The sequence below is a fragment of the Lucilia sericata genome, unplaced genomic scaffold (assembly GCF_015586225.1).
Source record: "Lucilia sericata isolate MDLA Ls3-8-SP2 unplaced genomic scaffold, ASM1558622v1 Contig000190F_arrow, whole genome shotgun sequence".
In the NCBI taxonomy this organism is placed as follows: Eukaryota; Metazoa; Arthropoda; class Insecta; order Diptera; family Calliphoridae; genus Lucilia; species Lucilia sericata.
In genome coordinates this window covers 254,035-280,806 of record NW_023994218.1, presented here as the reverse complement: position 1 = coordinate 280,806, position 26,772 = coordinate 254,035, and the positions used below count along the sequence as shown (strand labels likewise).

General features: G+C 30.2%; 1 protein-coding gene across 4 annotated transcripts in view; it reads right to left on the bottom strand.

Moving 5' to 3' along the window:
- Positions 1-19,666, bottom strand: part of LOC119601789 — a 137,285-nt gene extending 117,619 nt beyond the window's left edge. The window contains exon 1 of one of the 4 annotated variants that reach the window (XM_037952928.1): positions 19,505-19,666. The gene's annotated coding sequence lies outside the window, so the exon portion shown is untranslated. Of the gene's footprint in view, positions 1-19,256 lie in introns of all 4 variants that reach the window. The other 3 variants (XM_037952929.1, XM_037952931.1, XM_037952930.1) reach the window with 3 other exon arrangements.
- Between the last annotated feature and the right edge of the window lie 7,106 nt (positions 19,667-26,772).

Here is a 26,772-nt window from a genome sequence, read left to right as displayed (position 1 = left end):
AGCACTTAATAGTTTTTCTTATCACTTAAACTTAATATTTATTATTTTTTGCCACACTTTTAATGTATTCAAAACCCCGAAAATAATTTATATTTTACAAACGAAAAAAAATATTTTTTATTCTTTGACATTTTATTTTAATTAAAACTGAAAAAAGAAAAGTTGTAAATTTTCCTATTGAAAATGAAAAAAGTATTTCAAATACTTTTTTTCCATTAGTGCAGAAAAAATAACAAAAAGACGTGTTTAAAATATGTTTTAAGATGAAATATCTTCTGAAAAAAGTTAATTAACTAATATTTTCATTCATCAAAAATATATTTATTATTTAGTACCTTTTGAACAACTGTGTTTATTTTTGTGCTTCTACAAATACATTCTCACCAGTTAGGTTTTTGACAGGGGACTTAGGTCTTTGACAATCCCTTTCGCCTATATGCTACTATATGACTTGAATGGCGAAGCCATGATGAGTTGTGAACATTGAAATCACCAGCAACTACAATTTCACTGTTCGGACAACTCTTAAGAATCTTCAGTATTGAATCGGAAAGGGCGTCGAAGTTCAATATGGTAGCATTGCAAATAGTGTGTCCTGATTTTGAATTTAACCCAGAGACAGCTAAATTCGGTATCATTTGTGCCTAATGGTTGCTGGCACTGGTACACAACTTCATTGCGAACGTACATTGCAATGCCCCAAAGGAAGTTCAAAAGCGATAGAAGGTGATACCCAGGTATATAAAAATTCTGTGGATCAGCATTCTCATATACCTGTGATTCACATAAGGCGAAAACATCCGGCTGATGGAGACAAACGTGAGCATATACAGAGAAAAAATTCGCTCTCAACCCGCGTATGTTGCAAAAGTCGATGCGAAAGCGAATCGCCATTACGATACAAGAAGAGATTCAAATCAATTGTCTATTTCCTATGATATAGTGTTCTTATAATTGATTACTGTTAATGAAACTGACCAGTGCTATACCTTCGTCATCAAACAGTTCAACAATAATCAATATATAACACCAATATCACAAGAAATTAGTGGCCAGAGGATAGGAAAAAGGTTTCACAATGACGCATTTTAAAGGAGCCATAAAAGCCCTGATGTGGTCATTATGATAACAAGTTAGAGTGCTATATTCGGCTGAGCCGAATCTTAAATACCCTCCACCATCTACTTTTATATTAATACTTTTTTAATTGATCAAATATTTGTAGAAATAAGTTTTCTCATGTCTTAAATAGAAAAACCCCAAGATTTAAACAGCTTAAATCTGTTAGAATTCCAAGATTTGTTGAACATTACAAACCCCATTTTCTTTTATATTTTTATAGCGCCCTTAGATATGCATTAACGATATTTAATAATGTGCATGTATTTTTGTATCTATATCGTAATCTAGTAATAAGTAATGTGTGTTCAAGTGATTTTCTGAAGAGGCACTTCAGAAAATCACGAATCTTGAAATATAATTTTTGTAAACCAAACTAATATTTGTGCCAAATTTTGTATCAATAGCTTTATTTGGTAATGAGTAATGTGCGTTTAAGAGATTTTCGTAAAAGGACCTTGTATGGGAGCTATGACCAATTATGTATATAAAGACAAAATTTCAAAATTCTGTATCTATATCATTATTTGGCAATGAATATTGTGCATTTAAGTGATTTTCTGGAGGGGACCTAGTATGAGAGCTATGACCAAATTTGGACCGATTGCAAAACAATTTTATAGTGTAATTTATGTATATAAGAGCAATATTTTTGCTAAATGTATGGATATCAATATTTTGTAATGAGTTATGTGCGTTTAAGTGATTTTCGGGAGGTGATCTTGTATGGGAGCTATGACCAATTATGGACCGATCGGAAAAAACTTCCATAATAATATTTCTGTATATGTGAGCAATACTTGTACCAAAATATAGATATCTTAATTTAGTAATGAGTTATGTGCGTTTAAGTGATTTTCGGGAGGGGACCTTGTATGGGAGCTATGACCAATTATGGACCGATCGGAAAAAAATTTCATAGTAATATTTCTGTATATGTGAGCAATAATTATACCAAATTTTATATGGATATCTTGATTTAGTAATGAGTTATGTGCGTTTAAGTAATTTTCGGGAAGGGACCTTGTATGGGAGCTATGACCAATTATGGACCGATCCAGAACATTTTTTCTCTCAATGAATTCGACTGACATAAGATTTTAATTTGTAAAATTTTGTAAAGATATCAACATTCTGACGGAAGTTATTAACGAAAAACTTATTTTCCGGAAATATGTACTTTTGTATGGGAGGTATATGAAATTATGGACCGATTCTGGCAATTTTCAGCAGGAATCAAGATCTTGTATAGAAACGAATGTATGATGACTTTCATGAAATTATCTGGCATAGTTTCGAAAAAATTTTACACATTTATTTTTTCGGAGTAGTTTTAAATTTTGATTCATAACTTTTCCCGATGTGAACCGATTTTGCTCATTTTCAATACCAATCTGTACCAGATAATAATGAATATTTTGGGTGAATTTGGTTAAATTATATTGCTTCGTTTTAACGTGAGCGTGTTTTACACAGACAGATGGACATAGCTAAATCGACTCAGAATTTCATAAGGACCCAGAATATATATACTTTGTTGGGTCTCAGATGAATATTTCTCGGTGTTACACACGGAATGACAAGGTTATATATACCCTCTATCACCACTGATGGTGGTGGAGGGTATAAAAAGGTTGATTTCTTAAAATCTAAAATAAAAAGAGAATTAAAATAAATGAAATAAAAAGAATCCGAAGAGAGTTGTTTTTGTAACTTCAGACAAATAAGAATAATCTGCATATTTTCTGATATTTTTTGCTCGGTCATTTTGTTCCCAATTTCAGTACTTTTGTGAGAAAACTTTGCGAGAACTCTGCACATTATCTGAAGGAAAATTTGTTTTTTTTTAAATAAAAGTCATGCACAAATCTGTTTATATTTTGAAATTCGTCAGATACAGAATTTTGAAATTTTGTCTTTATATACATAATTGGTCATAGCTCCCATACAAGGTCCTTTTACGAAAATCTCTTAAAAGCACATTACTCATTACCAAATAAAGCTATTGATACAAAATTTGGCACAAATATTAGTTTGGTATACAAAAATTCTATTTCAAGATTCTCTTCAGAAAATCACTTGAACACACATTACTTATTACTAGATTACAATATAGATACAAAATTTGACTGAAATATAGCTTTTATGTACAGAAATTTTGCTTTAAGGATATTTTACGATCGGTGTATAATTGGTCATATGGTCATTATATAAAAATATAAATGAAAATGGGGTTTGTAATGTTCAACAAATCTTGGAATTCTAACAGATTTAAGCTGTTTAAATCTTGGGGTTTTTCTATTTAAGACATGAGAAAACTTATTTCTACAAATATTTGATCAATTAAAAAATTATTAATATAAAAGTAGATGGTGGAGGGTATTTAAGATTCGGCTCAGCCGAATATAGCACTCTAACTTGTTGTTAAGTAACAAGGATAAGAAAGAATGAAGAAATTATTTTTGAGAATGAAGCCTTCATGGGCGCACTGTCGATTGATCCTCGTTGGAGGATCCACAAATGTTCACAATTGTTGAAAAGAACAAAGCAAATCCAAACCAGAGTTATATGCCATCTCACAGTGGACTACAGGCAACTTTTTGTAAATAAATTCTTTTCCTAGGCCAATTGGACTATTTTTAGTGTATTCTTAGCTACTAAAACCAAATCCGATATTTGTTTTTTTCTATCACCCACCATTTTCTCGCAAAATGGCACCGAATATTTTGTATCACGGACATTTTATACATATAATTACTTACATTTAAGTGTTAATTTCGAATTTTTTCGATTTAATCATAAATATATTTGTCCTAAGTATTATTTAAATCGGTTGAAAATAAAATAATATTTCACTATAGTCCGCAAACTGTTCACATGTATTTCAGTGTTGCTCGTGCAAGATTTGAGGATCCCAGACATACGAATTTTTGTATTTATTTCATATGGGGGGGGGACCATATGATATACGAAGTTTAGTAATGACTTTATATGGAGGATGACACGCCCACTCTTTCTTATCCGCCCATTATTGCTCAAAATTTTTATATTGACACTAAAGTCTATAAATGTAATGAAAAATAATATTTATTTACTTAATAAACATGAATTTTATTTTTTTTTAATATTCCCGAAAAATTAATATATACGATTTTCTTTATAAGCACATTGTGGCATATACAAACAATTTTGTTTATAATCACTTTAGCGATACCCAGCAAAAATGAAACGAAGTACTTCCAAAAGAATAACATTTATCACCACTTCAAAAGTAGCACTTAGTGATTTTTTACCTTCTGAGGAAGTGATGTTTAAAGACTTCCGAAGATGCGAAAATAATTCTATTTTTTCAATGTTGAAGATATATTTTTTGTTCTTACATTTTTATGAGATAAAAAATTTTATTTTTGGGCTTTTGTATTAATTGTGTATATTATACTACGTTCACATATTCGAGTTTTTTGAAACGCATTATGTTCTTTCAAAAACACTTCAAATTCGACTAGTTAGAAGTTCAAAAACATCTCATTCGACGTGTTTAATTATAAAACACTTAATGTTTTTCAAAACAGGAATGATTTTTTCCGTACTTATGTTTAATGAACACAGCTAGAACAAAGAGTAATGTCAAAACCAAAAAATAAATTTACAAAAAAAATTAATTTTGTTGTTTAAACGATAATAAAATGTTTTAATTTTATAAATAATTGTTTTAAAGTATTCAATTCAGTGTAATTTAAATGATTTTATTTGTTTTTAAAAGTAATATTTTTAATCGGAAAAACATTTCAAAGCAAAAAACACGATAATTTAATATGTGAACGGTTTTGTTTAAACTTATTTTGTTTTTCCAAAAACACGTTAAAAACATGAATATGTGAACATAGTATTACTCTTATTAATGTTAATATTATTTAGGTCAAATTAGTTTTATTCTATAATACTACAATTTCAATAACTTCCAAAAAGGAGCATAAAAATTACTTCTTGAGTAGTAGTGAATTCGGAATCAAATAAAAAGGACATCCCTCCTATGACAGCCTGTGTTAAAATCATCACTTCTTCAGCTCTTCCTCAGAAGGTAAAAAATCACTAAGTGCTACTTTTGAAGTGGTGATAAATGTTATTCTTTTGGAAGTACTTCGTTTCATTTTTGCTGGGTATCGCTAAAGTGATTATAAACAAAATTGTTTGTATATGCCACAATGTGCTTATAAAGAAAATCGTATACATTAATTTTTCGGGAATATTAAAAAAAAATAAAATTCATGTTTATTAAGTAAATAAATATTATTTTTCATTACATTTATAGACTTTAGTGTCAATATAAAAATTTTGAGCAATAATGGGCGGATAAGAAAGAGTGGGCGTGTCATCCTCCATATAAAGTCATTACTAAACTTCGTATATCATATGGTCCCCCCCCATATGAAATAAATACAAAAATTCGTATGTCTGGGATCCTCAAATCTTGCACGAGCAACACTGAAATACATGTGAACAGTTTGCGGACTATAGTGAAATATTATTTTATTTTCAACCGATTTAAATAATACTTAGGACAAATATATTTATGATTAAATCGAAAAAATTCGAAATTAACACTTAAATGTAAATAATTATATGTATAAAATGTCCGTGATACAAAATATTCGGTGCCATTTTGCGAGAAAATGGTGGGTGATAGAAAAAAACAGATATCGGATTTGGTTTTAGTAGCTAAGAATACACTAAAAATAGTCCAATTGGCCTAGGAAAAGAATTTATTTACAAAAAGTTGCCTGTAGTCCACTGTGAGATGGCATATAACTCTGGTTTGGATTTGCTTTGTTCTTTTCAACAATTGTGAACATTTGTGGATCCTCCAACGAGGATCAATCGACAGTGCGCCCATGAAGGCTTCATTCTCAAAAATAATTTCTTCATTCTTTCTTATCCTTGTTACTTAACAACAAGTTAGAGTGCTATATTCGGCTGAGCCGAATCTTAAATACCCTCCACCATCTACTTTTATATTAATACTTTTTTAATTGATCAAATATTTGTAGAAATAAGTTTTCTCATGTCTTAAATAGAAAAACCCCAAGATATATTTTATATATATATATATATATATATATATATATATATATGTATATATATATATATATATATATATATATATATATATATATATATATATATATATATATATATATATATATATATATATATATATATATATATATATATATATATATATATATATATATATATATATATATATATTAATAAAACACAAGATTACAATTAAAACTTTTTAAAATTTTGCACAAAATTTGAACTGTCAAATTTGACACCTATACTTTGTGGAAATAGTATAATTCAGGGTACACTAAACATGTATATGCATTACTACAACAATACAAAAACAACATGTATTTTGTTTTTGTACTTGTATGAGCTCAATGACAAAATAAATAAAAATATTTTGTTATTACTCTTTTAAAAACATTCTTAATTTTATATGTTTGAACGTTATAGACTTCTAAACGGCTGAACCAATTTTATTCAAATTTTCACAGCATATTCCTGTATGTCTGGAATAGGTAATAGGCTACTTTTTATTTTGAAATTCCAAGTGGGCGAGGAGCCACGCCCATATTAAGAAAATATTAAATCCGTATACTTTCTTGAAGCCCTCATATGAATCAAATGGAAAAATTCGCATATCTGAGAAACTATTGGAGCTAGAATATTCAAATTTTACATGAAGAACTTTGAAATTCATGTGAACATTTAGAGCATAACGGGCAGACTTTCAATGGAGAACTTGGCACCTCCCATATGCAATTAATATAAAACTTCGTTTATCTGGGAAACTAATGGAACTTGATTTATAAAATTTTGCACAAATTAGTTTAGTATTCATCTGAACATTTTGGACTTTCATGTGGGGAGCTTGAAGCCCACAAAATCGTTAAGTGGGATTTTTATTTATACATATTCCTTTTAGGGTAGCAAAGCACACTATATAGCTAGTCTATATAGCTAGTCTATATATATAAAAATGAATGTGTGTTTGTATGTTTGAACGTTATAGACTACTAAACGTCTGAACCGATTTTCACAGCGTATGTCTGCATGTCAGGAATAGGTAATGGGCTACTTTTTATTTTGAAATTCCAAGTGGGCGGGATGCCACACCCATATTAAGAAAATATGAAATGCGTATATTTGAGATAATATAACAGTTATAGTCCTCAAATTTTGTCGGAGCCACTTAGTGTCAATATGATTATTTAGGACAAAAAGTAGGCTGACTAGCATTAGGGGGCGTGGCACTTCCCATATATATCAAATACAAAAATTCGTTTATCTTGGAAACTATTACAGTTAGAATCTTAAAATTTTGTACGAATAACTTTAGCATCCATTTAAACATTTTGGGTAAAAAATTGGTAAATAGGTAGTCCCATGAGGGGAGCGGCACCTCCCATATTAATTAAATACAAAAATTCGTTTATCTGGGAAACTAATAGAACTAAATTCTTCAAATTTTGCACGAAGAACTTAAATATTCATCTGAACATTTTGGAGGAAAAAAGCGGACTTTCATCTAGGGGGTCTTGAAGCCTATCTGAGAAGCTATTAGAGCTAGAATCTTCAAATTTTACTTGAAGACTTTTGACATTCATCTGAACATTTAGAGTGTAACGGGCGGACTTTCAAAGGGGAACTTTGCACCTCCCATATGGGAAACTAATAGAACTTGATTCTTAAAATTTTGCACAAATTATTTTAATATACATCTGAACGTTTTGGTGAAAAAGTGCGGGCTTTCATCAGGGGAGCTTGAAGCCCCCACTGAGAAACTTTTAGAGCTAGAATCTTAAAATTTTACATGAAGAAATGTGACATTCATGGGAACATTTAGAGAATAACAAAATTTCGTGTATCTTGGAAACTCTTATATTCTTAAAATTTTCCATAGATAGATAGAAATTGGGGATAGATAGAAACAAGCGAACTTGCAATAATTTGCTTGACATCTCTCATATGTAACATATTGTAAATCTGGAAAACTATTGTAGTTAGAATCTTCAGAATCGTTTAGTGGGTTTTTTTTATACATATTGCTTTTAAGGTGGCAAAGCACACTGGGTATAGCTAGTACTTATATAAAGCTGTGTATATGGATCCTATTGGTAAATGTTACAGAGGACTTGAGAGGACCCAAAAAAGCAAGAATTTTTAATATCTGGAATATCCTGATTTGTGCCACTAAATTTGTACCTTTAGCTACCAAAGTTGGACTAATGAAAGTGGACCAGGCAACGGGCGCAATACTAATGATTGCTGATATCTGAATTGGCCTGATTTGTGCCTATAAAGTTGTGTTTGTGGCTACCAAAGTTTTGCTAACGACAACGGCCTTGGCAACGTGCGTAATACGGGGGATAGTTGATATCTGGAATGACCTGATATGTGCCATTAAAGTTCTGTTCTAAACGGATAAAGTTTAGCTAAAGACAGCGGACCTAACAAAGGGCGCAATGCGGAAGACAGTTGAAATGTATTTTTTTGTAAACAATATAATTTTTTTACAAACTAAACATTTTTAATTTTTTTTATTATTCAAATTTTATTTTATTACAATAATTTCAAATAAACAAAAACAAATTTTGACAGAGAAGGTAGGGAAATTAATAAACAAAAAAATTATCAGCTGTTCGGTTGCATATACATGTTTAGTGTACACTGGTATAACTGTTCATTATCTTTACACTCGGACAAAACATGTTTTTTATTTCTCTTTTCACCTTCAATTCTTCAGTTATTTTCAAGTGTCCCCTCTTTCGTTTACTCGGGGGATAGTAAAATGGCAACTGTCTTCGCTCTCGATTACGAAGAGTACTTTCGTGGCAAATGACCAAAAACATTCAAATAGTGTACAACCAGCTGGTTAAACTTTAGTGGAAAATAACAATTGTGTCTCCAATAGATGTGTAAAATATCTACATTCTAAATTACTATGGAAAAAACTATTTTCAAGCGTAACCTCACTCATACAGTAAAGTGACGACCATGGCGAAACTAATAAGGTGGAGTCATTTCAATAGCTGACTGTTTTTTTGTCCATGAAAATTTAGCCATATAAAAAAACTCTCTCTCAAAACCGACTCTGTTAAACACCATATATAAAAAATTTCATGAATTCGTAAAATGAAATGACTTCACCAAGGCGAATAAACTATAAGGTCATTTCATTTTGCGGCGAATTCATGAAATTTTTTATATATGTAGTTTGACAGCGTCGGGTTTGGAGTTTGACAACTTCGGGCTAAATTTCCATGAAAAAAAAAACAATCAGCTGTTAAAATGATTTCACCTTATTAGTTTCGCCTTGGTGACGACTGTCTTCGCTCTCATTTATGAAAAATAGGTGACGAATAACCTAATATATAACATGGGGAAACTAATAAGGTGAAGTCATTTCAACAGCTGATTGTTTTTTGTCCATGGAAATTTAGCCTGAGGCTGCATACAAAAAAATTCTCTCTCAAAACCTACGCTGTTAAACTCCACACAAGGCGAATTTAGATAAGGTGGTGGCAGTTCGGCAATAATAAAATATACACATAAAAATATAAAAATTTGTGCAGATAATATACCGTGAGTGGAATAATGTTTGTGCCATAAGAAAAATTTTACTCCGACATATTAATTTTGCAGAACTTAAGTTTGTGCCCAAAATTATGTAAAATTAATATTTTTGTGAAAAATAAACATAAAATTTATGGAAAAATTATATACCGAATGAAAGAATCTCTGTTGTAAATGGAAATTTTTACTCCGCCGGAGTAATTTTTAAGATTTACATGTTGTAGTTAATTGCCGCCTGACGGCTAAACACTAGGGTGATCGATTATTCGACATTTTCCCAAAACCGGTTTTCGAATAGGTGATATTTAAAAAAACGGTTGACATTTTTAAATTTCAGAAAAAACCGGTTTTCCATTATAAATAACAAAACCTATTTTAATTTGAAAAAAATAACGTTTATGTTTAAATTTTATCAATAGAACATTTAGATCTAGTCTAATTTACATTATTACTTTAATGTAAAAAATTGATAAAAGTGGTACACTTCCGTTAAACATAATTAACTATGTAATCCTAGCTTATTCTAAAATCCCTGTTTAGACAATTTTCATAGGCATTCCAACACTTCCATAATATTTTAGCCGCAAATTAATTATTGTAATTGAAATATATTATATAATTCCAATAAATTTTACAAATGAATTAATTAGTTTTTAATTAATTAATTAGGAAAATCAGAAAAGTTTAATAAAAAGTGTGTTAGAAAGATATACTCTAGTTCCTGGACTCCAATATTTTTAAAATTTATTATTATTTACTTCAAAATTTAATTAAAGTAATCTTTGAATACAATGCAATGGTTGTATAACAATGGTTATTCGATATTCAAAAAATCAACACTTAGAAAAAACGGACACTGGTAAAACATAAAACCGCGGTTTTAAAACCGATCACCCCAGTAAATACCTCATATGGGTTTTGTTATAAAAAGCGTTCCGGAACAGTATTTTGTTAGTTAAACACATTATATACACAGTGTAAATATAAAACAATTTTTTTAAGATCTCAACATTTGACCATAATAGAAGACAGCTGCCGCCGGTCGGGTAAGTACCTGATGTAGGTTTTTTATATAAAGTGTTCCGAAGCAGATTTTTTTAGTTAATCGCTTTATCTACAATACAATAATATTTAATTTGTTAACATTTAATAGAAACAATATTATTGTTATATTAAGTTGGTACATGCGTAGCAATATTTGTTTACAAAATGCTTGGTATTTTCAGATTTTTTACATAAATTATTCAAAATACTAACGAAGTTTTTCTCTGATTTAACGGACATTTTTAAATATAAAAATATAAACAATAACATACTCTGACATCAGAGCGTACCAGTCAGAGAACTGCAAAAAATATTTTTTTCCTGATTTAATCATACAATAAAATTTTTATTCAGTTTTGTTCATTCAAAAAAATTCAATATTGAATAAATTCAAATTCAAATATTTCAAAACAACACATTCGTATAAAAAAATCAAAACCAAAAAAAAACAAGTTGAATTATTGTATTTCCAAACACAATTTTTTATTCACACATTTGAATGAAAAAAATATGGTTTTGAATAAAATCAAAACATCTAAAAATTAATTAATATAATCAGAACGTTATGATTGAACTGATTAATGTGAATTTAAGATATATGGACATAAAAAACTACTTTTAAAAAATGTCAAATGACCAATATTAAGTGCTACAGCAAATTTGTAAAGATTTGTATACATTATAGACGAAGCGCAAGGATAGACTTCAATATTACAAAAATATTGGCAATTTTATGCAATATAGTTATTTTTGCAATTTAAGAGTCCAGATGTTTAAAAAATGTTGCAGCAGACAGAAAGGGCGTTATCGTGAATGGGATTACTAAAGATGTCCAACGAATTTCATTCCTCTATGGTTTCAAAAAGCTCCCAAAGTTTTTAATTAATATTTGAGCAATAAATCACACACATTGATTGTTACCTTTTTGAGTATTATTTCTAATCAAAAAAATCATTTTTGAGTCGATCGAATAAACACTCCAATTGATTAGAATGAATTGAACAATGATTTTATCCATAAAACAAAGCAAAATGTACAAATTTGATTTATTTAAAAACAAATTCTATTTTTTTTTTTGTTAAAACATTTTTGAACATTTGAATAAAAATACACAAAAATACAATCATTTTGAGGGTGTAAATCACAGATAACCAGATAAGAAACCATTGACAGCTGTGAAAAAAGTAAATTCGAACCGTATGGTTTTGTTTAAATTTTTTTACCATTTTTTGAATTCCGCCATTAGGTAAAATTTTAGAGCAAAAGAAAAAATAAAAATGTATTAAAAATCGATTTGTGTGTGAGATGAGCTGTATGACTGTTTTCATCGCTCGTTTGAAAAAAAACAGCAAAAAATGTAAACATTGAAGAAATTGTATGTGAGGAAGAATTGCAAAAAATGAAGATTAAAAGGAAAACATCCTTATTTCATAAAATATTTGCTTAGATTCTAATTAAAAGTGTATTGGCCTTGTTTTTTAATTATTCCTTAATGTTTATTTCATTATAAAACACTTTGCAATACACTATCAACACCAGAAACAACTTTTTTGACTTTGCATGTACAGTAAACACCGTTTATATATTCTCAACACATATTTTTTGAAGTTCAATATGAAAATGGATAGTTATATCAAATTTATTCATGGGACTAAATAGTAATTCTTTTTAACCAAGAATTATTTATAAAATATGTTTTTGTATCAAAATAGTTATCAAAATTCCGCTAATTAAGATAAGGAACACTTTATATAAAAAACCCACATGAAGTATTTACCCGACCGGAGGCAGCTGTCTTCTACATTATGGTCAAATTTTGAGATCTAGAAGAAAAATTAATAAATTGTTTTATATTTACACTGTATATAATGTGATCAACTAATAAAATTCTGTTCCGGAACGCATTTTACAACAAAACCGATATGAGGTATTTATCTGTCCGGCGGCAGCTGACTACAACGTGTAAATCTTAAAAATTACTCCACCGGAGTAGAATTTTCCATTCACAACAAAGATTCTTTCATTCGGTATATGTATACTTTTTCCATAAATTTTCACATTTTTATGTTTACTTTTCGCAAAAATATTAATTTTACATAATTTTGGGCAAAAACGTTAGTTTTGTAAAATTAATCTGCCGGAGTAGAATTTTTTATTTGGAACAAACATTATTCCACTCAGGGTATATTATCTTCACAAATTTAAGTATTTTTATGTGTATTTTTTATAAAATATAAAAATTTCACAAAATATTTTCATTAAATGAATTCGCCGCAATTCTTGTTTTTGACATCAGTGGGTAAAAACAAACAAATTATATAAAAAATTTTCTTGCCGAACTGCCACCACCTTATCTGAATTCGCCTTGCGACTTCACTTTGTAATCTATTCGCCTTGGACTTCATATAATAAATTAGGGTCAACTATATGGTTACTCATTAGTGCAAATGACTGTCATAAATTTTGCTTAAAATTCATCAAAACTTTTGTAGGTACAAATGCTCCAAAGAATATTTTTCAATAAATAAATATTTTTTGTTGATTAAAATACAGCACACTTGATTTTTTATATTTAAATTTTCTATTCTCATATACAATGCACTTTGGGGTTATGAAAAGGTGTTATTTTAAATCATCTTTACAGCCAAAGATTTACGCTTGTATTTATAAAAAATCTTATTTTGCTTTTAATGCACACAATAGTTAAAGAACGCTTTAGCCTTAAAAACCATTAATAAAATTGTGATATTCATAAACAGATAATGTTTAACTTGGCAGCACTGTACAATTTGGCTGTCATTTTATGTGTTAGTGTTGCGTACAATTAGGAGAAAATATTCGTTGATTCGGTTTTCTTAATTTCATATTTTTTTATAATGGATTTTTGACAATAAAAACGAACTTTTAAGAAAAATGAATATACTAGGGTGATCGATTATTCGACATTTTCCAAAAACCGGTTTTCGAATAGTTCGAATAGTTGACATTTAAGAAAAACCGGTTGATTTTTTTCAAATTCAGAAAAAACCGGTTAACCGGTTTTTCATTATAAATAAAAAAATATATTTTAATTTGAAAAACTTAATGTTTATGTTTAAATTTGATTAATAAAACATGGCCCGAAATGATTTTAACAGTTTAAAAGATTATAACTATAGATCTAGTCATCTGATTTACATTATTTCATTAATATAAAACAAGTAAGAGTGTTATATTCGGCTGTGCCGAATCTCATATACCCACCATCAAACCGTATGCCGTAAAAGGAATGCTCCCCTATAAACATCAGGGTGATATTTGGAATATGGCTTAAGTCAATTATGGCCAGAGCTCTTTTGAACTACCAAAATATTAATTTAAAAAAAAACAAATATTTTATTTCAATTCTTAAACCGTGAGCGTCAATTATGAACCGATACTCATAAAATTTTGTACATAGATTATGTATAGGACTTGTTTATGCAAAATTTCAGCGCTATACTCGTATTTTAAATAAGGAACACTCGTAGTTATTAACCAAAACTCTTTCCTGAAGGGAACCTTTTGTATATTACCAACACATTCCGCATGAAATTCGGACGAATTTCATAACCGTATTTCATAACTTATATTTTTAAGCCAGTAATGATCGTTTAAGTAATTTTCTGAAAATTAAATTATGGACCGATCCTCCCTAAATTTGGTGGAGAGATTTTGGCACGCATTAAACTTATGTGCGTCAATTTTCGTCACATTCATATTTTTAAGCCAGTAATGAGCATTGTAGTTATTTGCAGAGGGGGACCTTATATGGGGGAAGGGTCATTTATGGGCCGATCCAAAAAAATTGGTACAGAGGTTTTGGCTCGTAAGAAACTTACGTGTGTAGCATTTCATCGCTTTACTCGTATTTTTAAGACAGTAATGAGCGTTTAAGCTATTTCCTGAAGTGGACCCAATAGGGAGAGTAGGGCCAATTATGGACCTATCCACATAAAAGTTATTAAAAAGATTTTGGCTCGCGAGGAACTTAATTGTGTAAAATTTTATTGCTATATTCATATTTTTTAGCCAGTAATGATCGCTAAAGTCATTTTCAGAAGGGGACCTTATATGGGGGATAGCATCATTTATTTATTCGTAAGAAACTTACTTATACCGAATTTCATCGCTATACTCGCATTTTTGGACCAGTAATGAGTGTTAAAGTAATTTTCTAAAGGGGACCTTATATAGGGGGTAGGGTCAATTATGGACCGATCCTGAAAAAATTTGGTAGAAAAATTTTGGCTCACATGAAACTTATTTATGTCGAATTTCATCGCTATACTTGCATTTTAGGGCCAGTAATGAGTGCTTAAGTCATTTTCAGGAGGGGACCTTATATGGGGGGTAGGGTCATTTATGGGCCGATCCTAAACAAAATTGGTTAAAAGGTTTTGGTTCGTAAGAAACATACTTATACCGAATTTCATCGCTATACTCGAATTTTTAGGCTAGTAATGAGTGTTAAAGTCATTTTCTAAAGGGGACCTTATATAGGGGGTAGGGTCATTTATGGGCCGATCCTAAAAAAAATTGGTAGAGAGATTTTGGTTCGTAAGAAACATACATATACCGAATTTCATTGCTATACTTGCATTTTGGGACCAGTAATGAGTGTTAAAGTAATTTTCATAAGGGGACCTTATATGGGAGGTAGGGTCATTTATAGGCCGATCCTCAAAAAATTTTGTAGAAAGATTTTGGCTCACATTAAACTTCTTTATGTCGAATTTCATCGCTATACTCCTACTTATAAAACAGTTATGCCCGTTAAAGCTGTTTTTTGGAGGTCCACTTGTATGGGGGCTATCCGAAAAAGTGGACCGATATTGCCCATTTTCAATATCAAACAAACCTTAACAATAGAGAATATTTATGCAAAATTTCAACTGTCTAGCTCCTCTCGTGTGGTCCCTATCGTGATTTCAACAGACAGACGGACGGACATGGCTAGATCGTCTTAGAATTTAATAAGGACCCGGAATATATATACTTTTATGGGTCTATGACCAATATTTCGATGTGTTACAAACGGAATGACAAAATCAATATACCCCCCACCTTTTTTGATGGTGGGTATAAAAATTAGGAAAAAAGTGGGACACTTCTGTTAAACATAAGGTACTATGTAATCCTAGCTTATTTTAAAAGCCCTGTTTATGAAATTTGCATAGGCATTCCAACACTTCCATAAAATTTCAGCCGTAAATTAATTATTGTAATTGGAATATAATCTTAAGATTGATAAAATTTTATCAAACAGTTATCAATTTTACAAATAAATTTTTTTAATTAATTAGGAAAATCAAAAAAGTTTAACCAAAGGAGCTTTAGAAAAATATACGCTAGTTCCTCGACTCAAATATTTTTAAAATTTAGCTGTATTATTATTTACTTAAAAATTTCATTTAAATAATCTTTGAATACAAAGGAAATAAAAGTACTCGAAACCGGTTTTTAAAAAGTGAAAAAACCGGGTTATTCGATATTCGAAAAATCAACATTAAGAAAAAACCGACACTGGTAAAGCAGAAAAAACCGGTTTTAAAACCGGTTGAAAAATCGAGTCGATCACCCTAGAATATACACAACTTATAACGTACAACATGTACTATTTCATAAATTATGTGTACAAGTTATTTGAATAAAAATATTCGATGTAACAACAAATAATTTAAAAAGTTCATAAATAATTATAGGGTATAAATTGACAGCGATCTTAATATGCATGTAAATAGCTTCTTTTTAACAGTTTAAGGAGGTTTATGGCGATATTTTCGCTAAAAACAGTTGTTCATGTGATCCAAAATCTCCCTACCAAATTTTATGAGGATCGGTCCATAATTGACCCAAGTCCCCATATAAGGCCCCCTTCAGAAAATTGGTTAAACGCTCATTACTGACTTAAAAATACTAGTATAACAATGAAATTTGACATAAGTAAGTCTCTTAAGATCAAAAACTTCTCTACCAAATTTTATGTTGATCGGTCCATAATTAACCCTACCCCCCATATAAGGTCCCTTTCAGAATATGACTTTAACGCTCATTACTGGCTTAAAAATAAAGTATAGTGATGAAATTCGACACACATAAGTTTCAATGAAGCCAAAATCTCTCTATCAAACTTTATGTGGATCGGTCCATAATTGACCCTACTCCCCATCGAAGGAGCCCTTCAAAAAATTAATTAAACGATCATTACTGGCTTAAAAATACAGAATACAGAAAAGCGATGAAGTTCGACACACATATTTTTTATACGAGTTAAAACCTCTCTACCAAATGTATTGAGGATCGGTCCATAAGAAAATTACTTTAACGATCTTTGCTGACTTAAAAATACGTGAACAGTTATGAAATTTTATATAAGAAACATTTATAGGAACGTAAATCTTCCTACCGAATTTCATGCGGAAAGTGTCGGGAAGTGATATTCGATGTAAAGATGTTTTGTATGAACCAAAGTTGGTCACCCTGAAGTTTATAGGGTAGCATTCCTTTTAAGGCATACGGTTTGTTGGTGGGTATATGAGATTCGGCACAGGCGAATATAACACTCTCACTTGTTTATAAAATAAATTCATCTCCTCATTTAGTTACAAGAATATGAACAAGTAAGAGTGCTATATTCGGCTGTGCCGAATCTTATATACCCTTCACCATAGTGTATTTAAAAAATATCAATTTTATAAAATTTAAATTTATTTCATTTTCACGACAATATCATTATTATAGTAATAGCAAAACAAAATAAACAACAACAACGCTAAACGAAATAAACACACTAAATACAGAAGGCAGTAAAACCAACAGACATCCAAACATACGAAACGAAGTACACAAAAAAACAAAAACAAAATACACAACGCAATGAAACCAACAGACATCCAAATATACGAATACACTAAGAAACAAAAACAATATACACAAGACATTGAAACACACAGCCATCCAAACGTACGAAACTGAATACACCAAGAAACAACATACACATGGCAATGAAACACACAGCCATTCAAACATACAAAACGAAATAATCAAAAAAACAAAAACAAAATACACAATGCAATGAATAAGCAGTGTTGTTGTTGCTTATTTTTTATGAAATTTTCAGAGGTTGTCTCGGATTTTTGCTTATATCTCCGTTGTTTATGGACGGATTTTGCTAATTTTAAATAGGAAACTTCTCGAAAACATGTCTGATAGAATTATTGAAGATTTGGATCCCAAAGATATCTGGGGTCTTCAGAAAACTGATTTCAACAGACAGACAGACGGACAGACAGACAGACAGACAGACAGACAGACAGACGGACACGGCTTAATCGACTCCGCTATCTATAAGGATTCAGAATATACATATATACTTTATAGGGTCGGAAAATTATATTTTGGAAATTACAAACGGAATGACAAACTTATTTATACCCTTCTCACGAATGTGAAGGGTATAAAAATAAATTAGTTGTAAAGCCATGCTCCTAATTTTCTTGTACTTTATAATATTTCGAGGTGTGTATATATGGCTCTAATAAATGTTTATTTAGTTCAAATATATAAATATAACATATAATTTCTAATTATTATTAAAAGTATCCGAATAACGGATATTTTGCGCAAAAATAAACATCACTATTGCACATTTTCTTATTTTTACTTATTTTCCTTGTATTTTTTTTTTTTTTTTCTTTTTTTTTGGAATACCCAGCAAAAAAAGAACTTCTAAAGAAGCGAAAAGGAAGTAGAATTAACTCCATAGAAGTACTGAAAATTTTTTAAAAATCATCTTATTGTTGGCTTGAAGAAGGCTCGATATACGATTTTCCTGAATTTTGCTTAAAATTGTTTAATAAACCTAAATTAAGTTTTTATAAATACAGCAGTTAGTCACTAATAAAAAATAAGCTCCATCCAAACAAAATCGGTACTTTTTGGGTACCATTAAAGTACATACTAAATAGATGTGACTAACAACCTTAAATTTTATTATAAACAATAAATTACGTTATATAAAATAATTATTTTATAATTATTATAAGTAAATTAATATATATTTGAAGATATCCGAGTTTAGATGGTGCATATTTTCTTAAATGTTTGAAGTTTTTTTAGTTTGTAAAATAAATGAAATTCAATTTTGTTAAAACATAGTAGTAGATAGTTTAACAGCAATATATTAAGGTTAATTAGAACCGTTTTCCAATTTTGAACTTAAAAATTTTTAAATAAATACATATAAACATTTAAAAAAAGACAACATAAAAGCGTGTTCCAGTTCTCAGATGTTATCTTTAATTTTATAACCAATCGAACATAAACACCTTATTATTTTTTTTCGAAATTAAATTTTTGGGCTAGTTTTTTTTAAATAGGTATGTATTATTAAGTTTAAATCAAATGTAAAAAAAGTACATACGTACATATGTATGTTAGTAAATATCGATTTAAAATTAGGGACAGGGTTAATTTTCACTTTATTTAGAACTATATAAGTACATCGGACACTTCACTTCTTTAAGTTTCATTTTATGAAAAAAGTAAATAATTACAAAAAATTAAATAAATTTTAAATGAATGCAATGAAATAAAAATGTGTATTATTTTAAATAACATTGATTACGGGTTTAAACGAATTAAGCATAATGTACACCTAGTATATATACTTTACTTAGTAGGATTAATTTTGTATTGATGTAGTAATATAAGGAACAAATAAGTTTTCTAATTTTGTTTTATTTGTTTCACCACAATTCTTTAACATCAGTATTGTACTAAATATATTACGAAAAATTTTAGCTTTCTACATTTTTCTTGTACTAAAAATAGATGATTGTTTCATACCTGAAATAACGAAAAAGGCAGAACATGTATAAAATATTCTATAAATAATCAAAATATGTACATACATTAGGGTGGCCCAAAAATGGAAGTTGATGATGTTTCCACCGAAAATGAAAATTTAGGTCATTTTAAGATACCATTTCTATAATTTTTTGTCCTGACATATTAACACGGTGCCGAATAAGCACGTATGTATAAATCATTTGGAAGACAACTATTACAGGGGACGATAAACATTTTACAACACTTTTAAGTTGTATCTTTTCTTTAAATATGATTAGATAGATATAATTAATAGCTGCCTCTGTGCAAAATTTCAGAAACAAAATTCAAGTCACAACCAGTGTGACCATTTTAGCATTTTTGCAGCTAGATTTAGATTTTTTTATTTTGATTTAGCTGTAAAATTTTAATTTAGCATTTGGCATTTTCGCCAATACAAGTGAATACTTTAAAATGTTGTACTCTAAAATATTTTTCTGGAACCCAATGCTTTGTTAATGGAAATAATTTGAGGTGATAGAAATAATTCAAGAGGTTTCATATATTTTTACAAATACGTTCAGTATTTTCAAATATAAGTATATGTAAATAACGCTATTTTACAAACTAATACTTTTTGTTTGTTCATGGAATGAAACACACAATTTTGGAAAAAACTATGTATGATGATTAAATAACAAATTTTATTTTTTTCCTATACGCCAAAATTTTGAAAAAGAGAGGTTTCATCATCCTTCAGGGGTTCTTGTTAATTTATTGAAAATGAGCATTGAAAAAATAAATAATATAAAATTTGGACTTTCTACTTTCTATTCTTTTTATTTTTACAAAATTTTTAGTTAAATTAAAAAATACATAAATTTTGAAAATATTATTCACAATTTAGTCCAGAATTACAAACTTACGGATTTGAATATATCCCTCATAATTCATTTCATACATTCTCATTTACATTTTTTTCGAAAAAATCTTGGAAGTATGAGTTATAAACCTGACATCTATTCACCGAAATTTAAGATTATTTCAACGGAATTTTAAATATTTTTGTAACATGAAAACCATTTTTAGTGTTTTGAGGAAGATAAATAAAATTGTTTATATAAAAAAATAAAACTCGAAATATCAAACTTTTCCTTCCAAAAACCCATATAGGTTTTATATCATGAGCAACTAGTGTAATTCATAGAGTTTTAATGTAATTTTTGCATTCAGAAATATTTTTACATAATTGCTAAATTTAAAAAAAATTAAATAATTTTTAGCATTTCTGTTGTTTTATGTTAATGACACGGAACTTAATTTGTTTACCCTACACCACTATTCTACGTTTGAGTATACTTATCGGCTAAGAATCATTTTCTGAATCGGTTAAGCCATGTAAGTCTGACAGGTTGAAATTTTCCAAACAATTTGATTATGTTTGGCACGTATGCTTTTTTGGTCCAATAACAAAACCTATAAAAATTGGTTGAAGTCCGTCCTTTATTTTACCTAGCCCCCATACATATACAAATATATAAAGCCTTTCTCAGAAGGAACAATTCAACATAAATGCTTTATTATTATATCCCTCATAATTCATTTCATACAATCTCATTTATATTTTTTCGAAAAAATCTTGGAAGTATGAGTTATAAACCTGACATCTATTCACCGAAATTTAAGATTATTTCAACGGAATTTTAAATATTTTTGTGACATGAAAACCATTTTTAGTGTTTTGAGGAAGACAAATAAAATTGTTTATATAAAAAAACTAAAACTCGAAATATCAAACATTTCCTTCCAAAAACCCATATAGGTTTTATATCATGAGCAACTAGTGTAATTCATAGACATTTAATGTAATTTTTGCATTCAGAAATATTTTTACATAATTGCTAAATTAAAAAAAAAAAAATAAAAAATTTAATTAGCGGTTTAGGTGTACTTCGTCGAATTATCTTGTAACTCAAGAAACACCGCATTTTCCTCTAAAGAGAAATTTTGAAATTATATATTTACATCAATAACCTTTTTTATACTTTTTTAATGCTAAAACGTGCATTTTTTCAAACGGCTTATTGATTTTTATATAAGCATCATTGTCAGCTACCGGTTGATGTATAAAGTCCCCAATTTAAATTAGCGGCTTAGGTGTGCTTCATCGATTTATGTTGTGAAAGAAACCCCGCGTATTCAGTCCACGAAAGGCCTTGATTAAATTTTTTTGATGCAAACCAATTCATTCTATATAAAGATTTGTTACTGACAAAATTAAGAATTTAAAATTAGTTTATAATGCGAAAATTCGCTAAAGTAAAAAATGAAAAATTCGCAATTTTTTTGTATTCGTTCTAAGATCTTTGCATGCTAATATTTTATCGCGGCTTTATGATTTCAACATGTAAAATTTAAAAGTATTTCGATCACGCGACATTTTGGGTATATTGAAGTTACGCTGTAAGTGTGCCTCGCGAAAAAGCCCTTTTTTCGAAACTTTCAAGTTTGTTTTCTAATATTTAAGCTTCTCCCGCAGTGATACGTTCTAGAGCACATTTTGGAGATATACATACATCAAACGACGTGTAATTACAATGTCTACTTTTTCTCATTTATACATTTTACATAGCCGAAGAGCAAATATTCTATCCAAAAAACTGCATATTTTGTAAAATTGTATAAATTTGGTTTCAAAACATTGCGACCACGTAATTCTTTACTTATAAATGGCACAACAATTAAATATGAACTATAGTCATTCAACAAGTGTATACAGCTTACATTAGCAAAATTGACTTTCTAAGTTCTAAGCCGCCCTCATAATATCAAAAAGTCTGTCTGTGTAAAGCACGCTCACGTTAAAACTATGTAAAGGAAATCAACCAAATTCACCAGAAATATTTGTTATTATCCTAAACAGTTTGTTACTGAAAAAAAATTGTCAGACTACCTCGAAAAAATGAATTTTTTTCCAATTCTTAGTTTTCTCAGAAACTACCAAAGATATTTGATGAATTTTGTCACACAGTATTTTTTTCAGGGATCAAATGCAAATATAATATGAACAGAAATCATATTACCAACGTAGATTTGTATCGGTTCACAATTGGACATAGCTCCCATATAGGGTCCACTTCCGAAAATTGCCTAAACACACATATTTCATTGATAAATAAATCTATTGTGATAAAATTCGAGTTGAATATGTTTTGTGTACATACAAATCATTCTACGAAATTTTTTTCCGATCGGTCCATTATTGGTCATAGCTCCCATATAAGGCCCACTTCCGAAAATTACTTAAACGCACATATTTCATTATCGAATAAAGCTATCTTAATAAAATGTAACACAATTATGTTTTGTGTACATATGAATCACCCTACGAAATGTTTCCGGATAGGTCCGTAAATGGTCATAGGTCCTATAAAAAGTCCACTTCCCAAAAATTTTTAGTAAAATTCGATTTATTTTTTTTTTTTTTTGCACATAAATCATTATATTTTTTTCTGATCGGTCCATAATTGGTTACAACTCCTATATAAGGACCATTTTCGAAAATTACTAAAATGCACATTGACAATCAAAGTTATCGGGATAAAATTCGATATAAATGAGTATTTTGTATATATAAATACGGATTTTTCCCGGATCGGTCCATAAGTTGCCTTAGCTCCCATATAAGGTTTACTTCTTATGTAGAAATTTACAATAAGTATTAAAATCTTAACCTAAATTATAACTAACGTTGTTATTGCCAATGCAATTTCAACTTGATTATCGGGCAAAATCCAATGTTTCCGTTCTTCTCAGTCATATGACAACAACTCCCTGGCAAGGGGATTCGGGTGATCCATTAGTTTCGACAAGTAGGTTAAACAAGAGAATTTGATCTCCTCGCGTATTATGGGGACATTGAGATCCCTATGAATATTACTATTGCGAATGTACCACGGGGCACCTGTTATTGACCTTAACAGTGCTGACTGCTTTCTTTGTAATTTTTCAACATTAGATGAGGAGGCTGTTCCCCACAGTTGAATGCCGTATAGCCATATCGGTTTTATAACTGTTTTGTACAAAAGCACTTCGTACTCCAATTCTAGAGCTGACCGTGGTCCAATTAGCCAGTACATTTGGGCTGACTTTAATTTTATTTGTGTAACCTTGGCTTCCATGTGGTGAGTCCATGTTAAGCGGCGATCAACGTGGATACCAAGATATCTCACATGGCTTTGTTCAGGAATTTTTATGTTGTTTATCTGTGCGGGAGGACAATTTTCTCGTCTTAAAGTAAATGTAACGTGAGTACATTTTGTTGCGTTGACCATTATTTTCCATTTGTCCAGCCACTTTTCCAATTCGCCGATGTAAAACTGGAGTTTTTCAGAAGCTATTGAAGGGTTATCATGTATGCTTACAAAATCGGTATCATCCGCAAATGTAGATGTGTAAGTCAGTGCGCTCGTTGGCACGGACTTAGAATACTCCCCTGGGGTACTCCAGCAGATATTTTTCGACGTGAAGAGATCACATATTTTGATCTGATTTGACAAGATCTTTCATATATGTAATTTTTAAAAGGGCCCTTCAGACGATCACACAAGTCTAATGAAAAAGTAAAATGAAATTCTATCCGTATGATTTATATTTTTCGTGTTTACACGATTGGTGTAAAACAGTAACAAAGTAAGATGGAAACGGCTCTTTCACTTTTTTTGTATGTGTTTACATTAAAATACATCCCTGATCTAATGCGACTTGCTTGTTTTTTTAATCATTTCAAAAAATGAAGAGAGCCATACGACTGTCAAATTCCATCTGTAATCAAAAATATAAAACAAGAATTTATTTCAGTGATCCCTTCACTGGACCTCTCGTCAGACCACTCGCCTACAGTTTTAACGTTATTAGAAACCCCAAATAAATTGGAAAACTATTGTTCTTGTTTCCCTAATAAGAAGACGAACTGGTTAAAGTATAAAATGTATGTTAGCTCACACTTGCCACAAAACATTTCATTGAAAAATGACCATGAAATGCAATACGCTGTCGATATATTTACGGATATCTTACAAAATGCTGTCAAAGTGTCTACACCCCCAGTCACCTTGGGATACTACAAAAATTCGAAATGTCCTAGGAACATTGAGTCTCTAATTAAAGAAAAGATAACACTCAGACGTCAATGGCAACAATCGCGATCTCCAAACATAAAGGTTAAACTTAATCAGTGCCAAAGAAGACTTCACATTGCCTTAAAAAATAAAAGGGAATCTAATCTGAGAAATTATCTCAAAAACTTAGACCCTACTAAGAAAACAGAATATAGTCTCTGGAAAACTGTTAAAAATATGCAATGCCCTATTGCATATGAGTCACCCATACGCCTCCAGAATGGTCAATCGGCAAAAAATGCGTCAGAAAAACTTGAAACATTCGCCAATCACTTGGAGAATGTGTCTACTGAAAATGATACAGATTCTTCTATTAGTGCTAGCATTATAAATAATGTGGTTCCACGCCCAATAAAATTCCGGTTCTCTACCGTGAAGACGACAATCAAAGGTCTAAAGGCAGGAAAATCACCTGGTATAGATAAAATTACTACCACGATGATAAGTAACCTGCCCAATGCAGCACTGAGAAATATTTTGTTCATCTTTAACTCGATGCTAAGTATTGAATATTTCCTTACCCCATGGAAAGAGTCCGAAATTGCTATGATACCAAAACCGGGAATAGATGTCACTCAAGCTACATCATACCGTCCCATTAGCCTGTTGTCTATATTCTCAAAACTCTTTGAAAAGATATAGCTTGAAAGCCTTATAGTACACCTTAACGATAATTGCATTATTCCTGACCATCAGTTTGGTTTCACAAGAAAGCACATCACTATCGAAAAGGTATATCGAATAACTACTCCTATTCGGAAGGCCTTCGAGAGCAAGCAATATTGCTCAGCATTATTCATAGATATTTCTCAAGCTTTCGATAAAGTCTGGCTCGATGGGCAAATACACAAAATTATCACATTACTACCTGCGAATGTTCACAAACTGCTTAAGCACCCTTCACACGAGCACACAAGTAATATGATCTGTCAAAATTTATTGTAGAAGAGAACGGATGGGACCGTCTAAACGCAATATGTAATGAAACTATCACACATTGAGAGCAAAGTCAATTAGATCGGGAATCTTATCGAGTCCAGTAGGCCAATAGGTATGTTGGCCACTAGATATGGCATCTAGTCTGTTATGCGATATTGCTTCTAACAATTGTCTGCCTCTGGGAGTAATGAGGCGAGAGCCCCAAAATATATGTTTTGCATTATAATCACTAGCTGCTATGAATCTTGCCCAAGAGTTTTAAAGTAATCGAGAAACTGCTCTCGATTAACATTATACCTAGGAGGATAATATATTGAAGATATTGTAACTCTGTTATCAGGTATATTTATAGAGGTGGTCTGGATATGGTCCTTTTTGTATTCTGGCATTGGAAAATGTCTAATATTTTTTCTCACTAAAATGGCTGTTCCACCACAGGCTCTGCCACTTGGATGTTTTGTATCGTAAGTGTAGTATTCGTTAATTCTGAAACAATTCTTTTGGGTAAAGTGTGTTTCAGAGATGAGTAGTACGTCAATTTCCTGAAGTAGCAGGAATTGTTCTACTTCATTCTTGTGTTGGCTAACGCCGTTAGCATTCCAAAAACAAATTAATTTTTTATTTAGCAGGATCTTCATGAGCATGTTTTGATACTGCATTAATTGTTGAAACATATTTTGCATATTTGCCATGAAACTGTTCATGGTTTGAATTAGATTCTCAATAGAGCTTTGAGAATTTGTTTCGAGTGCAGGTACACCCTTTTTTAAAGCATGTGCATATGAAAATAACGTGGTATTATTTTCATTCTTTGTTTGCACATTTTCATTATTTTTATATGTAAGACTTCTATATTGGGCACTAGAAGTTTGTTTTGCATTCATTTGGGTAACGGAACCCTCTTTTGTCGTATGGGCATACGATTTATTCTGATTGCTTTTATTTGTGATACATCTATATTGAGCACTAGAAGTATTAGAAGTATGTGTAATAA